The sequence below is a fragment of the Eleutherodactylus coqui genome, chromosome 6 (assembly GCF_035609145.1).
Source record: "Eleutherodactylus coqui strain aEleCoq1 chromosome 6, aEleCoq1.hap1, whole genome shotgun sequence".
NCBI classification, from domain to species: Eukaryota; Metazoa; Chordata; class Amphibia; order Anura; family Eleutherodactylidae; genus Eleutherodactylus; species Eleutherodactylus coqui.
The window spans coordinates 116,445,700-116,464,229 of record NC_089842.1 but is presented as its reverse complement, the minus strand read 5'-3'; the positions used below and the strand labels follow the sequence as shown (position 1 = coordinate 116,464,229).

Below are 18,530 nucleotides of genomic sequence, written 5' to 3'. Positions count from 1 at the left end.
CAATACCTCTTGTAATGGCAAAAGAATGTCCATCGGCCGGCAACCGCACAAACGGCAACCATTGCGCAAGTGCACGGTCAGTCAGCTCTCCAAAGTAGCCCCAACCAATATCTAAGGGAGATCCATGGTGACAGCGCACACATACCAAGGTCCTCAAACACCAAGACATTAAAGGTGCTCAGCGCATGCGCATACCTGTCCTCCAAAAAAATGATTATCATAGAAACCATTCACAAATCATAACAGATGGACCTGCAGAAACTGTCATAGATCAAAAAAGGTAAACCACGCTAGGTTACCGTACAAACTGCGTAATCCTAACTTATTATACTAGCAGGAACACTATCACAACTTCGTTATTTGCATATGCTACCCACTCATCCATCGCACATTGTACATTGTAACGGGCAGTCGTGGAATACAAAGAATATCCCGATCAAAAATGTACAAAGTCATGCACAGCCCCAAGAACTACATGTCACAGAAAAATGCACAAAAAAAAATCACAACATTTATTCGTGGCAAAAAAGGACATATAACAATCGGCCCCACATCACAAATTCTTGTATGTGCAGTAGATTCCGTGTCCAATTCCACTGATTCATCCAATGACAAGAAAAAAAATGATTATCATAGAAACCATTCACAAATCATAACAGATGGACCTGCAGAAACTGTCATAGATCAAAAAAGGTAAACCACGCTAGGTTACCATACAAACTGAGTAATCCTAACTTATTATACTAGCAGGAACACTATCACAACCTCGTTATTTGCATATGCTACCCACTCATCCATTGCACATTGTACATTGTAACGGGCAGTCGTGGAATGCAAAGAATATCCCGATCAAAAATGTACAAAGTCATGCACAGCCCCAAGAACTACATGTCACAGAAAAATGCACAAAAAAAAATCACAACATTTATTCGTGGCAAAAAAGGACATATAACAATCGGCCCCACATCACAAATTCTTGTATGTGCAGTAGATTCCGTGTCCAATTCCACTGATTCATCCAATGACGAATAATCTAAAAATAAAAAAAAAACAGAATTAAAAACCAGATCACAGAAGCAAGTATGAGAACAAATAACATACCATGTCATAATACAATCATCAGATATGCAAACTATTCACGAAATGTATAATAACGGATTATAATTAGAGATGAGCGAACCTACTCGGCCACGCCCCTTTTTCGCCCGAGCGCCGCGATTTTCGAGTACTTCCGTACTCGGGCGAGAAGATTCGGGGGGCGCCGTGGGTGAGTGGGGGTTGCAGCAGGGAGTGGGGGGGGGAGAGGGAGAGAGAGAGGGCTCCCCCCTGTTTCCCGCTGCTACCCCCCGCTTCCCCCCACACCTCCCCCCGCCCCCCGGCGCCCCCCGAATCTTTTCACCCGAGTACAGAAGTACTCGAAACGAGTACGTTCGCTCATCTCTAATTATAATCCAAATTTAAGCCATTGGGGGCCAGTGCATCAAGATCGAAAATCCACTTGGCCTCCAAAAGCTTCAAATGTCGCTCCCTGTCTCCACCTCGCAGGTTTCTCTTGACTGTATCGATGATCCTAAACTGTAATTGACTTCCTGAATGACCACATTCATCAAAATTAGAGATGAGCGAGCACCAAAATTCTCAGGTACTAGTTGCTCGAGTTGAACTTTCTGTGATGCTCGAGAGTTCGTTTTGAGTAACAAACCCCATTGAAGTCAATGGGCGACTCGAGCATTTTTGTATATGACTGATGCTCGCTAAGTTTTTCATTTGTGAAAATCTGCAAAACCTACGAAAGTGATGGAAACGACACAGAAACGGATAGGGCAGGCGAGGGGCAACATGCAGGCCTGCATCTCAGGTTCCCAGGTCTCACTATTAAGCCACAATAGCGGCAAGAGTGCCCCCCCCCCTAACAATTTTTACTTTGGACAAACCCTCTTTAGCAAGGCACACCTTAGCAAAGCACCACACTACCTCCAACCAAGCACAATCACTGCCTTCGGTAGACACCGCTGCCTCTTCTCCTGTGTTATATGCTTCCCAACCCCCCCTCCCCCCGCAAGACCCTGCGTCCGCAGCGCACACAAAAGTGCCCCTGCACAGCCTTCAGCTACCCTCATGCCACACGCTCGCTTCATAGCTACACCAACCTCATGTCTATTTTCATGTGCGTCTGCGATCAAGAGGAACCGAAGGCACACACTGCAAAGGGTTGGCAGGGCCAGGCAGCGACCCTCTTTGAAAGGGGGGGGGGGGGGCGATAGCCCACAATGCTGTTGAGAATTAATAATAGATTGAAGTTCCATCTTCATTCCAATCCTGTGCCAGGAGCTGCAAACGTGGGCATAAAGGGGAGTCTGCTGCCAGCCCAATACATCTCCACATCTCCTCAAGGCAGCAATACTCGGTGTGGGAAGTATGTGAGCTGGCCCTGGGTCAGCCTCTGTCCCAGCAAACACCTTGTGTGGCTCAAGGTGCTGCGAGTGACATAGCAATGGGGACTCCATGTGTCCACAGACTACTCATTCTGTTTGGGTGTCAGATACCTCATCGACAACGCAAGGGGTAAACCATCTGCACTCTGCACCGTACCCAAGTCTGTCAGTGTTTTGGGGACAGACAGGTAAAGCACCTCAATGGGAAGTATGTGTGCACCCACAGCATGGGTGGCTAGCAGGAACCCCCAGACAGTACATCAAGAAATCCAATTGCAGTGCCCCGGATAGCTGAGGTTAGGTGAGAGGAAATACATGGTAGCTGCGGCCCATATTTCATGCCCTAGACATTCTAAGTTTTTTCAAAAGTGCCAGGCATGTACACCTCCGCTATGGCAAGTCTGTGTGCACCCACAGCATGGGTGGCTCGCAGGAACACACAGACGGTACATCAAGAAATCCCATTGCAGTGCCCCGGATAGCTGAGGTTACGTGAGAGGAAATACATGTTGGCTGCGGCCCACACTCCATGTCCTAGACATTCTATGTTTTCTCAAAAGTGCCAGGTAGGTACAACTCCGCTATGGCAAGTCTGTGTGCACCCACAGCATGGGTGGCTAGCAGGAACACACAGACGGTACATCAGGAAATCCCATTGCAGTGCCCCGGATAGCTGTGGTAATGTGAGAGAAAATACATGTTGGCCTCGACCCACAATCCATGCCCTAGTCAGTCGGGGTTTTTTTTTAACCAGATAGGTAGAAAACCGCGATGGGAAGACTTAGTGCACCCATAGTATACACAGACCCCTGTAATATTCATGTAGCAAAGGTATAAACTGACCCCAGTAACAGTTACGTTGCAGAAGTCTACGGGGACCCCAGTAACATTTCTGTAGTAACAGTATAGACAGACCCAGTAACATTTCATTAGCAGAAGTATAGGCAGACCCAGTAACATTTTATTAGCAGAAGTATAGGCAGACCCCTGTAACATTTTAGTAGCAGAAGTATACACAGACACCCTAGTAACATTTTTGTAGCAGCAGTATTGGCAGATCCCTGTAACATTTCAGTAGGAGCAGTATACGCAGACCCCTGTAACATTTACGTGGCAGAAGTATAGGCAGACCCCAGTAACATTCTTGTAGCAGAAGTATAGGCAGACTCCTGTAACATTTATGTGGCAGAAGTATAGGCAGACCCCAGTAAGAGTTATGTAGCAGCAGTATCGGCAAACCCCAGTATCATTTCTGTAGCAGCATTATAGGCAGACCCCACCACCATTTCTGCTGTTGAAATATAGGCAGACCCCAGTAACAGTTATGTAGCAGCAGTATAGGCAGACCCATGTAACATTTATGTGGCAGAAGTATAGGCAGACCTCAGTAACATTTATGAAGCAGCAGTATAGGCAGACCCCAGTATCAGTTCAGTAGCAGCAGTATAGGCAGACCCCAGCACCATTTCTGTAGTAGAAATATAGGCAGACCCCTGTAAAATTTACGTGGCAGCAGTAAAGGCAGACCCCAGTAACATTTTTGTAGTAGAAGTATACGCAGATCCCTGTAACATTTCTGTAGTAACACAATAGACAGATCCCAGTAACATTTCTGTAGCAGAAGTATAGGCAGACCACTGTAACATTTACGTGGCAGAAGTACAGGCAGACCCCTGTAACATTCTTGTAGCAGAAGTATTGGCAGGCAGGCAGACCTCAGTAAAATTTCTGTAGTAATAGTATAGGCCAACCTCTGAAACATTGGGATACCATGAGCGTAGGCGAAGGCCCGAAAAATTAGTTGGATAAGAGTGTATGCGTGGGCCCCAAAAATTAGTGTACCAAGAGTACAAGTGTACCTCTGAAAAATTTATCAACCAAGAGGGCAGTTGAAACCCATAAACATTTTTTTAAAGATACAGCACACTGTTGCTTAATTTGTAACAGAGCCTGGAGGCAGCCATGTTGAAAAAATTGGTTCATGTTACAGTCTCAATACTTTTGAAACTTAGAAAAATTGTAAAAACATTGGTAGATGTAGATGAGCCTTTTGGGCCGCAGAAAAATTGGCCATTCAGCGTGATGGCATGTTGTTTCTGTAGGAGGAGTAGCAGGAGGAGGACTAATGTCAGAGACAGATTGACTAAGATAAATACGCCGTTTTCCCGGTGATAGAGAAGAGTGCTTTTATCTGCGGTTGCAGCGAAAAGAATCTTTAGGTTCCGTTGCTCTCCGCTGGTGGAGAAGAGAAGTCTGGGAAAATCCAGGCTTTGTTCATCTTTACGAGTGTAAGCATGTCAGCACTGGCAGTTGACAGGCGGGTACGCTTGTCCGTGATGATTCCCCCAGCTGCACTAAACACCCTCTCTGACAAGACGCTAGCAGCAGGGCAAGCCAGCACCTCCAGGGCATACAGCGCAAGTTCGTGCCACGTGTCCAGATTTGACACCCAATAGTTGTATGGAGCCGAGGCATCAGGGAGGACGGTGGTATGATCGGCTACGTACTCCCTCACTATCTTTTTACAGTGCTCCCTCCAAGTTAGGCTTGACTTGGGAGTGGTGACGCAGTCTTGCTGGGGAACTATAAAGCTGGCAAAGGCCTTGGAGAGTGTTCCCCTGCCTGCGCCCTTGGAACTGCGCCTTCTGCCACCAGCGCTGTCAGATGGGATGTTTACTAGAGATGAGCGAGCACCAAAATGCTCGGGTGCTCGTTATTCGGGACGAACTTTTCGCGATGCTCGATGGTTCGTTTCGAGTAACGAACCCCATTGAAGTCAATGGGCGACCCGAGCATTTTTGTATTTCGCCGATGCTCGCTAAGGTTTCCTTGTGTGAAAATCTGGGCAATTCAAGAAAGTGATGGGAACGGCACAGCAACCAATAGGGCAGGCGAGGGGCTACATGTTGGGCTGCATCTCAAGTTCACAGGTCCCACTATTAAGCCACAATAGCGGCAAAAGTGGGCCCCTCCCTCCCAAAAACTTTTACTTCTGAAAAGCCCTCATTAGCATGGCATACCTTTGCTAAGCATCACACTACCTCCAACAAAGCACAATCACTGCCTGCATGACACTCCGCTGCCACTTCTCCTGGGTTACATGCTGCCCAACCCCCCCGCACGACCCAGTGTCCACAGCGCACACCAAAGTGTCCCTGCGCAGCCTTCAGCTGCCCTCATGCCACATCACCCTCATGTCTATTTAGAAGTGCGTCTGCCATGACGAGGAACCGCAGGCACACACTGCAGAGGGTTGGCACGGCTAGGCAGTGACCCTCTTTAAAAGGGGCGGGGCGATAGCCCACAATGCTGTACAGAAGCAATGAGAAATAGAATCCTGTGCCACCGCCATCAGGAGCTGCACACGTGGGCATAGCAATGAGGAACCTATGTGCCACACACTATTCATTCTGTCAAGGTGTCTGCATGCCCCAGTCAGACCGCGGTTTTTAATTCCTAGACACAGGCAGGTACAACTCCCTATTGTGAAGTCCCTGTCGACCAACAGCATGGGTGGCTCCCTGGAACCCACCGGCGGTACATAAAAATATCCCATTGCAGTGCCCAACACAGCTGAGGTAGTAATGTTGTGCTTAATGCAGGTGGGCTTCGGCCCACACTGCATGCCCCAGTCAGACTGGGGTTCTTTACAAGTGGACAGATGCAGTTACAACTCCCTGTGGACCCACAGCATGGGTGGGTGCCAGGAAGCCACCGGCGTTACATAGAAATATCCCATTGCATTGCCCAACACAGCTGAGGTAGTAATGTCGTGCTTAATGCAGGTGGGCTTCGGCCCACACTGCATGCCCCAGTCAGACTGGGGTTCTTTACAAGTGGACAAATTTAGGTTAAACTCCGTGTGCACCTACAGCATGGGTGGCTCCCTGGAACCCACCGGCGGTACGTAAAAATATCCCATTGCATTGCCCAACACAGCTGAGGTAGTAATGTCGTGCTTAATGCAGGTGGGCTTCGGCCCACACTGCATGCCCCAGTCAGACTGGGGTTCTTTACAAGTGGACACATGTAGGTTAAACTCCGTGTGCACCCACAGCATGGGTGGGTGCCAGGAAGCCACCGGCGGTACATAGAAATATCCCATTGCATTGCCCAACACAGCTGAGGTAGTAATGTCGTGCTTAATGCAGGTGGGCTTCGGCCCACACTGCATGCCCCAGTCAGACTGGGGTTCTTTACAAGTGGACACATGTAGGTTAAACTCCGTGTGCACCTACAGCATGGGTGGCTCCCTGGAACCCACCGGCGGTACATAAAAATATCCCATTGCAGTGCCCAGCACAGCTGATGTAACATCAGCTGTAATGCAGGTGGGCTAAAAATTTATTTGATTACACTGTAGGCGAGGGCCCACAAAAATTGCTGTATCAACAGTACTAATGTACCTGAAAAAATTGGCCATGGCCAACCAAGAGGGCAGGTGAAACCCATTAATCGCTTTGGTTAATGTGGCTTAAGTGTTAACTAGGCCTGGAGGCAGCCCAGTTTAACGAAAAATTGGTTCAAGTTAAAGTTTCAACGCTTTTAAGAGCATTGAAACATATAAAAATTGTTTAGAAAAATTATGAGTGAGCCTTGTGGCCCTAAGAAAAATTGCCCGTTCAGCGTGATTACGTGAGGTTTCAGGAGGAGGAGCAGGAGGAGGAGGAGGAATATTAGACACAGATTGATGAAGCAGAAATGTCCCCGTTTTGGATGGTGAGAGAGAACGTAGCTTCCAACCGCGGGTGCAGCCTACGTATTGCTTACGTATCGCTGCTGTCCGCTGGTGGAGAAGAGAAGTCTGGGGAAATCCAGGCTTTGTTCATCTTGATGAGTGTTAGCCTGTCGGCACTGTCGGTTGACAGGCGGGTACGCTTATCTGTGATGATTCCCCTAGCCGCACTAAACACCCTCTCCGACAAGACGCTAGCCGCAGGACAAGCAAGCACCTCCAGGGCATACAGCACTAGTTCAGGCCACGTGTCCAGCTTCGACACCCAGTAGTTGTAGGTGGCAGAGGCGTCACGGAGGACGGTCGTGCGATCCGCTACGTACTCCCTCACCATCCTTTTACAGTGCTCCCGCCGACTCAGCCTTGACTGGGGAGCGGTGACACAGTCTTGGTGGGGAGCCTTAAAGCTGTCCAGGCCCTTAAAGACTGTTGCACTGTCTGGGCTGTACATGCTGCTCGATATCCGCTCCTCCCCTGCTACCTGGCCCTCGGAACTGCGCCTTCTGCCACTAGCGCTGTCGGATGGGAATTTTACCATCAGCTTGTCCGCCAGGGTCCTGTGGTATAGCAACACTCTCGAACCCCTTTCCTCTTCGGGAATGAGAGTGGGAAGGTTCTCCTTATAGCGTGGGTCGAGCAGTGTGTACACCCAGTAATCCGTAGTGGCCAGAATGCGTTGAATGCGAGGGTCACGAGAAAGGCATCCTAACATGAAGTCAGCCATGTGTGCCAGGGTACCTGTACGCAACACATGGCTGTCTTCACTAGGAAGATCACTTTCAGGATCCTCCTCCTCCTCCTCCTCAGGCCATACACGCTGAAATGATGACAGGCAAGCAGCATGGGTACCGTCAGCAGTGGGCCAAGCTGTCTTTTCCCCCTCCTCCTCATCCTCCTCATGCTCCTCCTCCTCCTCAATGCGTTGAGATATAGACAGGAGGGTGCTCTGACTATCCAGCGACATACTGTCTTCCCCCGGATCGGTTTCCGAGCGCAAAGCGGCTGCCTTTATGGTTTACAGGGAACTTCTCAAGATGCATAGCAGAGGAATGGTGACGCTAATGATTGCAGCATCCCCGCTCACCACCTGGGTAGACTGCTCAAAGTTTCGAAGGACCTGGCAGATGTCTGCCAACCAGGCCCACTCTTCTGAAAAGAATTGAGGAGGCTGACTCCCATTGCGCCGCCCATGTTGGAGTTGGTATTCCACTATAGCTTTACGCTGCTCATAGAGCCTAGCCAACATGTGGAGCGTAGAGTTCCACCGTGTGGGCACTTCGCACAGCAGTCGGTGCACTGGCAGATTAAAGCGATGTTGCAGGGTCCGCAGGGTGGCAGCGTCCGTGTGGGACTTGCGGAAATGTGCGCAGAGCCGGCGCACCTTTACGAGCAGGTCTGACAAGCGTGGGTAGCTTTTCAGAAAGCGCTGAACCACCAAATTAAAGACGTGGGCCAGGCATGGCACGTGCGTGAGGCTGCCGAGCTGCAGAGCCGCCACCAGGTTACGGCCGTTGTCACACACGACCATGCCCGGTTGGAGGCTCAGCGGCGCAAGCCAACGGTCGGTCTGCTCTGTCAGACCCTGCAGCAGTTCGTGGGCCGTGTGCCTCCTATCTCCTAAGCTGAGTAGTTTCAGCACGGCCTGCTGACGCTTGCCCACCGCTGTGCTGCCACGCCGCGCGACACCGACTGCTGGCGACGTCCTGCTGCTGCTGACACATCTAGATTGCCAGACAGAGGTTGAGGAGGAGGAGGAGGAGGAGGGTGCTTTAGTGGAGGAAGCAAACACCGCCGAACATACCACCACCGAGCTGGGGCCCGCAATTCTGGGGGTGGGTAGGACGTAAGCGGTCCCAGGCTCTGACTCTGTCCCAGCCTCCACTAAATTCACCCAATGTGCCGTCAGGGAGATGTAGTGGCCCTGCCCGCCTGTGCTTGTCCACGTGTCCGTAGTTAGGTGGACCTTGCCACTAACCGCATTGGTGAGGGCGCGTACAATGTTGCGGGAGACGTGGTCGTGCAGGGCTGGGACGGCACATCGGGAAAAGTAGTGGCGACTGGGAACTGAGTAGCGCGGGGCCGCCGCCGCCATCATAGCTTTGAAGGACTCCGTTTCCACAACCCTATACGGCAGCATCTCCAGGCTGATAAATTTGGCAATGTGCACATTTAACGCTTGAGCGTGCAGGCACGTGGCGGCGTACTTGCGCTTGCGCTCAAACACTTGCGCTAGCGACGGCTGGACGCTGCGCTGACAGACATTGGTGGATGGGGCCAAGGACAGCGGAGGTGAGGGTGTGGGTGCAGGCCAGGAGACGGTAGTGCCTGTGTCCTGAGAGGGGGGTTGGATCTCAGTGGCAGGTTGGGGCACAGGGGGAGAGGCAGCGGTGCAAACCAGAGGAGGTGAACAGCCTTCGTCCCACCTTGTGGGGTGCTTGGCCATCATATGTCTGCGCATGCTGGTGGTGGTGAGGCTGGTGGTGGTGGCTCCCCGGTTGATCTTGGCGCGACAAAGGTTGCACACCACTGTTCGTCGGTCGTCTGCACTCTCAGTGAAAAACTGCCACACCTTTGAGCACCTCGGCGTCTGCAGGGTGGCATGGCGCGAGGGGGCGCTTTGGGAAACAGTTGGTGGATTATTCGGTCTGGCCCTGCCTCTACCCCTGGACACCGCACTGCCTCTTGCAACCTGACCTGCTGCTGCCCTTGCCTCCCCCTCTGAAGACCTGTCCTCAGTAGGCGTAGCAAACCAGGTGGGGTCAGTCACCTCATCGTCCTGCTGCTCTTCCTCCGAATCCTCTGTGCGCTCCTCCCTCGGACTTACTGCCCTTACTACTACCTCACTGATAGACAACTGTGTCTCATCGTCATCGGCCTCCTCACCCACTGAAAGGTCTTGAGACAGTTGCCGGAAGTCCCCAGCCTCATCCCCTGGACCCCGAGAACTTTCCAATGGTTGGGCATCAGTCACGACAAACTCCTCTGGTGGGAGAGGAACCACTGCTGCCCAATCTGAGAAGGGGCCCGAGAACAGTTCCTGGGAGTCTGCCCGCTCCTCAGAATGTGTCATTGTAATGGAGTGAGGAGGCTGGGAGGAAGGAGGAGCAGCAGCCAGAGGATTCTGAGTTGCAGCAGTGGACGGCGCAGAACTGTGGGTGGACGATAGATTGCTGGATGCACTTTCTGCCATCCACGACAGGACCTGCTCACACTGCTCATTTTCTAATAAAGGTGTACCGCGTGGACCCATTAATTGTGCGATGAATGTGGGGACGCCAGAAACGTGCCTCTCTCCTAATTCCGCAGCAGTCGGCTGTGATACACCTGGATCAGGAGCTCGGCCTGTGCCCACACCCTGACTTGGGCCTCCACGTCCTCGGCCGCGTCCACGTCCTCTAGGCCTACCCCTACCCCTCAGCATGCTGTATTACCAGTAATGCAGAAACAGAACGCTGTAATTAAATGTGCCGGTTATTGGCCTGTGTTTGGAGGCTAACTTCGCTTATGGAACGCCAGGAAATAATTTTGCGCAAGCCTGCTGTAACACTTAGCTGGCTGCGTATGAATGAGGAGGACTACTACACCCAGCACAGACCCAGAACACTGAGGACAGTCACAGCCAGCCCAAATAGATTTTTTTCCCCAATTGTTTTTGCAAAGGCCCACTGCCTATATTCAATCAATATATCTCTTCTCTCTCTGCGTCACCACTTCTGGCCCTGGAGTATGTCAAAGAACTGCAGAGTGTTGCACTGTGGACTGCAATACAGCGGTGATTTAACAGCCCAGACAGAGCCAGGAAACAATTTTGCGCAGGCCTGCTGTAACACTTAGCTGGCTGCGTATGAATGAGGAGCACTATACACCCAGCACAGACCCAGAACACTGAGGACAGTCACAGCCAGCCCAAATAGATTTTTTTCCCCAATTGTTTTTGCAAAGGCCCACTGCCTATATTCAATCAATATATCTCTTCTCTCTCTGCGTCACCACTTCTGGCCCTGGAGTATGTCAAAGAACTGCAGAGTGTTGCACTGTGGACTGCAATACAGCGGTGATTTAACAGCCCAGACAGAGCCAGGAAATAATTTTGCGCAAGCCTGCTGTAACACTTAGCTGGCTGCGTATGAATGAGGAGGACTACTACACCCAGCACAGACCCAGAACACTGAGGACAGTCACAGCCAGCCCAAATAGATTTTTTTCCCCAATTGTTTTTGCAAAGACCCACTGCCTATATTCAATCAATATGTCTTCTGTCCCTGCCTCACAATATATGTGTTCTGTCCCTGCCTCACAATATATGTCTTCTGTCCCTGCCTCACCACTACTGGCCCTGCACCATGTCTAATTACTGCAGGGCGCAATGCTCTGCACGGCCGATATACAAAAAAAAAAAAAAAGGTGCAACACTGCAAAAAGCAGCCTCCACAGTACTGCACACGGTTAGATGTGGCCCTAAGAAGGACTGTTGGGGTTCTTGAAGCCTAAAATACTCCTAACGCTCTCCCTATAGCAGCAGCACCAGCAGAAGCACTTTCCCTCCTCTATGTCAGAATGCATCTGTGGCAAGCCACGGGAGGGGCCGATTTTTATACTCGGGTGACACCTGATCTCGCCAGCCACTCACTGCAGGGGGGTGGTATAGGGCTTGAACGTCGCAGGGGGAAGTTGTAATGCCTTCCCTGTCTTTCTATTGGCCAGAAAAGCGTGCTAACGTCTCAGAGATGAAAGTGAAAGTAACTCGAACATCGCGTGGTACTCGTTACGAATAACGAGCATCTTGAACACGCTAATACTCGAACGAGTATCAAGCTCGGACGAGTACGTTCGCTCATCTCTAATAATAACAAAGAACTTCCATAAGCAACATGTAAATATGGGAAGTTAGATGCAATGTTTTGCATAGTTCACTTATTTCTTTTATGTATGCCAGTGTTCTTTCTTTGAATATTTCAGCAGTAATCAGCAAAATGGTACAATATTGAATATCCTACTTTCTTATGATAACTATACCTTCATTATGTTGCCTAACAGACAATTTTGGTTGCCGTATTTGGATTAACCCCCCCCCCCCCGAATATAGGCAAGAACACAGATACATAGGAAAATAAACCCTTGTAACAAAGTGTTATCGTTCAGTTTATGGCTTATGTATTACTGGATTATGCAAAAATGAAAGATAATATTCAGTATAGGCACAGCCAGTGAACGAACAACAAATTATAATTATATGTATGTGGGACAGTGGGGATAGGAAATCACATTACATTCAAGCGGACTGGCCTGCAAGAAATTTTGACTCTGCTGAGAAAAATGTCATTTCCGAGCCTCTCGTGCACCCAAAAGATCTTCTTCTTCCACCTCTACATATAAAGCTGGGTTTAATGAAAAAAAATGTCAAATGTATGAACCAGGAAGGACAGGTATTTAAGTACTTAAAGGGGTTGTCCCGCGCCGAAACGGGTTTTTTTTTTTTTCAACCCCCCCACCCCGGTCGGCGCGAGACAACCCCGATGCAGGGAGGTAAAGAAAGCTTACCGGAGCGCTTACCTTAATCCCCGCGCTCCGGTGACTTCAATACTTACCGCTGAAGATGGCCGCCGGGATCCTCTGTCTCCGTGGACCGCAGCTCTTCTGTGCGGTCCATTGCCGATTCCAGCCTCCTGATTGGCTGGAATCGGCACGTGACGGGGCGGAGCTACACGGAGCCTGCATTCTGCACGAGCGGCTCCATAGAAGACTGCAGAAGACCCGGACTGCGCAAGCGCGGCTAATTTGGCCATCGGAGGGCGAAAATTAGTCGGCACCATGGAGACGAGGACGCCAGCAATGGAGCAGGTAAGTATAAAACGTTTTATAACTTCTGTATGGCTCATAATTAATGCACGATGTACATTACAAAGTGCATTATTATGGCCATACAGAAGTGTATAGACCCACTTGCTGCCGCGGGACAACCCCTTTAAGAGACAAATTTCCTAGATTGAGTGATACAAAGGTTAAGGAAGGTATATTTGTTGGGCCACAAATTCGACAACTTGTAATGGTACCTGCATTTGACCAAGTTTTGGAGGGAAAAGAAAAGGAAGCTTGGCAAGCCTTAAAGGGAGTTATTCATGGATTCTTAGGCAACACAAGAGATGATAACTACAATCAGTTGGTGGCAGTACTTCTGGAAAAATACATGAAGATTCTGCCACAATATTTCTGTAATGGAACATAGATAACAGGACCATTTTAATGAAGCAATGCTTGCAGATTACTGCTAGTCTGTGTGTAGGGATGCTCCAGAACTCACTTACAAGAGGCAAGCTAAAAGAAAACGATCCCATTAAGTCTCTACATGATTGTCTACACACCAAACCACTTGCCAGGAATTCTTCCATCAATTTAGAACTCTTAGAATGTAACTGTCATTAAAAAAATCCAAATGCACTTTCAATGTTGTGAGCATATGTAATTAAAATGTATAATTTTCTCTTAAAATAACATACTTCCACCTATTGGGATAACATATTTCATTAAAATAACATACTTCCACCTATTGGGATAACATATTTCATTAAAATAACATACTTCCGCCTATTGTATATCACAGAAACTAGAGCTAATAAAAAAATTTCCTTGTCATATTTGTTTTTCTCACCCCAAAATTAGTCAAGGAAACATTCCATTTCATAAAACAATTTAAATATAAAGATAAAAAGTAAAAAGGTCATCCTTATCATATCTTTATAAAAAAAATGTATTAAATATATTATTTATATCGTAATTTAAAACTTTTTCTCTTGGATGTATTATCAAATCTTAGTATTATTCATTCCTTTTGTATTTATAAATTACCTGGATCTTACAGTCAATACTATTATTGAATCTGGTATCATGGCTTATATATGTCTGGGCTGTCATATCTTCTTGAGCACCTCGTTCAAACCTAACGGAGTCTTTAATCTGTATATCCAATACATTTCCTTTCTTTCCTTCTTCCTTAATTGACTGATGGATTTTGATTGAACATGTTCAAGTGGTGTTACAGAGAGATGTTCCGCCCGACAATCGTGGGATTCCATAAAATGACGGGATACACTGTGTTTAATGAATCCCCTTCTAATATTAAATATTAAATGTATGGTTGGCGATATGTGACCTTCAGTGCATTTTTGGTTCTACCTACATATTTCTTTCCACATGTACACTCTAATAGGTATATAATGAATCTACCGCCACAGTTTAATCTATATTTGTTTTAAATCTTAATCAGTTTTTCCTTTTGTCCCATTTCAATATATTCTCTACTATATCTAATGTGTTGGCAACATTTGCATTTGCTTTTATTGCACTTATAAATTCCCGGTTTTGATATAAAAAAGGTTTTTGTTTTCTTCTTCTTTTGTTCTGGTTATTAAGGAGCTATGAGGTTCTATATGGTCCTGTTTTACCTAAATATCAATCTAGGGTACTCTTCAATGGATTCTCGCAGGAGGGGATCACTTTTAACAGTAGGCCAATTTTTCTGTATTATTTTCTGAATTTCTTGGGTTTGATTGTTGTATTTAGTTATAAAAGCTAATCCTGGTTTAATTTTCTCCTTTTTGTTAGGGTTCTTATTTTGTTTGGGTTTTTCTTTTTCTCCTTCTATTAGTTCTGCTTCTTTTTCCTTTTCTTTTAATATTTTCTCATATGCTGCATCTATAAGTTTTTCTGGATATTTTTTCTCTAGAAACCTCTTCTTTAAAATGACTGATACACAAAGATTCATAATCATGTGCTAGGCATCACGAAAGTCACTCCGATCCCTTTGTTATTTCAGAGGAGGCCTGGCCATTTAAGAAAAAAAATAATTATACTCAGGCAACCTGTTTAATAGACATTTATGGCTGATACACAAAGATTCGTAATCATGTGCTAAGCATCAAGAAAGTCATACCAATCCCCTCAGGGAAAACACACAGTTCAATGCTACATGTTTACCTTCATTACAATTTTGATAACAAAAATAGCTAGAAGTTTTACCATACCTCATGATGTACTAGATGATCACATTAGGTCCCAGAACTATCAGTCAAAAGATAAGTTCTAAAAACAAAGTGTTGACAACAATTTATTAGCCGATCATATAACAAGAAATTTGCAATAAAAATCTTATTTTGCAATCATACCACAGTCTATTATATGCTTTTTAGTACATGCCTGCCTTTTGCTAACTGCAAGTTGTGCGTATAATGAAGTGTAAGGAGCAGTAAAGCTGCACACTCAAGTTAGTTTTTTTCTGTTTAGTCTAAATAGGTCCATAATTCTGTACTGATTACCTTATCATTATATATATTCACTGGAGTCACACCTCTGCTTCCAAGAGGTAAGTATCTACTCTTGTTATTTTAGAACAGGCCTGGCCATTTAAGAAAAAAATAAATTATACTCAGGCAACCTGTCCCATAGAAATTTATAACTGATACACAAAGATTCATAATCATGTGCTAAGTATCAGGAAAGTCATACCTATCCCCTCAAGGAAAATACATAGTTCAATGCTACATTTTTACCTTTATCACAATTTTGACACAACAAAATAGTGTATGAGGTTTGGTGTTATGCAGCAAGTACACGTCATTGCTTACTTGATGCTTACTCACGCGTGAGAGATACATGTGGCCTGCAGGTAAACACAGTAGTGTGAGTCTGGCCTCATTGTTATAGCTTTCAATTAAAACATTTTAAATCATAAATTATATGTAAAGAGTGTACACCCTACTTATCTAAAAAAGAGGTGCTAACAGTCTCAAATGAACGTCGTGCTTGACTTTTCATAAGGAGAAGATCAGTTTAATTCCTTGAACTCCAGTCCAGGTCCCATCACCTGAGTTCTGGCCAGCAATGACAGCAGGAAATTCACTGGAGCCGTATCTCTGCTTCCAAGAGGTAAGTATCTGCTCTTTTGTTATTTCAGAGGAGGCCTGGCCATTTAAGAAAAAAATAATTATACTCAGGCAACCTGTTTAATAGAAATTTATGGCTGATACACAAAGATTCGTAATCATGTGCTAAGCATCAAGAAAGTCATACCAATCCCCTCAAGGAAAACACACAGTTCAATGTGACATGTTTACATTTATCACAATTTTGATAACACAAATAGCCAGAAGTTGTACAATACCTCATGATGTACTAGATGATCACATTAGGTCCCAGAACTATCAGTCCAAAGATAAGTTCCAAAAACAAAGTGTTGACACCAATTTATTAGCCAATCATTTAACAAGAAATTCACAATAAAAATCTTATTTTGCAATCATACTACAGTCTATTATGTGCTTCTTAGTACATGCCAGCCTTTCGCTAACTGCAAGTTGTGCATATTATGAAGTGTAAGGAGCAGTAAAGCTGCACACTTACGTTACTTTTTTCTGTTTAATCTAAATAGGTCCATAATTCTGCACTGAATCCCATAACATTATATGCATCATATCATTATTTAGATGATATACTAGTTTATATACCAGGCATTGCCATGAGAAACATAAATCTATATAAATATTTTCTAATGCTATTTCTCAATTAGAATACTCATTATAGTCTTTGCTGCATATAGACAGGTGCAGAAATCAACCACCATTTTCAACAATTATTAATTAATTTATTTTTTAATACTTCACAGTCTGTAATATTTCTTTTTAATGTATTTAACATTTTTGGCTCCTCTTGAAAACCTCTAGGACATGAAATGTATTACCATCAATAGGAACAGCATGGGGACCGCAAGCACTTGTTTTCTGGGCCACTGTGCTATATTGATAGTGATACATGAAAGCTGTGCTGTCATTGGGTGCTATAAACATCAAACAGTTTAATATACTACCCTACCCCACCACCCAGTATTTTAAGTTGGTGTTTAGTGCACAGTGTCAGGAACCCAAATAGTGCACCAAATTTATCTCAAATCATCTATTAACCCCTTGAGTGGCGGGTTTCCTACCACCCTGTCATGCCCACCAGGGCAGGTTTTTTAAAATGGTCTAATCATTGAATTTCAACTAATTTTGCAGTTGCGTCTCAAGAGCCATAACTTTTTCATTTTTCCATTGACATGGCCATATGAGGGCTTGTTTTTTGCGGGACAAGTTGTGATTTTTTTAAACGGGGGAGGAAAAAAAGAAATGGGGAAAAAAGAAAAAAGGGGCCATGTCATTAAGGGGTTAAATAATTAATTTTTTAACTTTTTTTTAAATTTTTTTTTTTATTTTAATTTTTTGTCCCTTTAGGGGACTTCCACAGGGACCCATCAGGACCCCTGATCACATTCCGGGGGTCCGATGGTGACAGCCCTTTACATGCTGCAGTGACAGCCCTTTACATGCTGCAGTCACATAGACTGCAGCATGTAAAGGGTTAACACAGCAGAGATCGGAGGTTTTCTCTGCTGTAAGAGCAGGTACCTAGATGTCCTCTCACAGCCAAGCACCAAGCTCTCCCTGCCACAGAGACCATCGGCTTGCTTCTGACAAGCCGATGGTCTCTATGGCAACCTGTAAACAAACCAGGAGATTGCCGACATATCGGCAATATCTTCTGCTGGTTTTTCAAAGTCCTGCGCTGCTCTATGTGGGTCTGTGCAGGCAGAGCACACTGTCACAGCTTGTGGCATTGTGCTCTGCAGCTCCCATAGTGATACATAGCCCGGAAATCTTCCGGGCTATGTTGCTATGAGCAGTGGAGCTCGTCCTGGAAAATTTCCGGGCGTGCCACTCAAGGGGTTAATACAATAGTTTATCTGGACAAATTTTAACAATGCTATGACCAACAAACACCAGAAGAAAAAAATGTACAGTTTTTTCCAATAAGATGGACAACATGTCCCAACTCCCAAAACTCACTGGCCACGGGTTCATGAATGGTTTTTGAAAATGCAAACTGTGAGGAAGCGGTATGGCCACCTTGTTCCCAGACTTATCCACATGTAATTTCTATCTGTAAGGAAATTGAAAGCAGAAAGTGTACACCAATAATCCACATATCCTGGACGAACTGAAGGAAAGCATAATGACCACTATCTGCAGCATCACCATTGAAGAGCTGCACGCAGTAACCGCCAACATGTTGCTATGTCCCCGAGGTGCATAAGAGTTAACAGGGACCACTTCAAGCATCAGTTGTAAGATGTGAGTAATAAAGCTTTGGAAAATATAATCCACTTACTAGTTCCACCTGTTGCAGAATTGTCAAAAGGTGGACTACTTTTCTGTGGCCTACCATGTATGGCAGTTAGATTTGATAGCATTAATCTAAAATGCAGAGGCAGACTGGGCTGGTTCCCTGGAGACGGTCTCCGGGGATCAGCCCAGTTTGCCCCTGCATTTTAG

At 46.2% G+C, this 18,530-nt stretch overlaps 1 long non-coding RNA gene across 1 annotated transcript; it reads right to left on the bottom strand.

The window, feature by feature from the left end:
* Nucleotides 1-904: 904 nt before the first annotated feature.
* LOC136631434 (uncharacterized) lies at nucleotides 905-16,078 on the bottom strand. Its single transcript, XR_010793013.1, has 4 exons — nucleotides 15,926-16,078; nucleotides 15,792-15,826; nucleotides 15,192-15,249; nucleotides 905-1,033 (listed from the first exon to the last, which is right to left on the bottom strand). It is a non-coding gene; the product is annotated as an uncharacterized lncRNA (long non-coding RNA).
* Nucleotides 16,079-18,530: the final 2,452 nt, after the last annotated feature.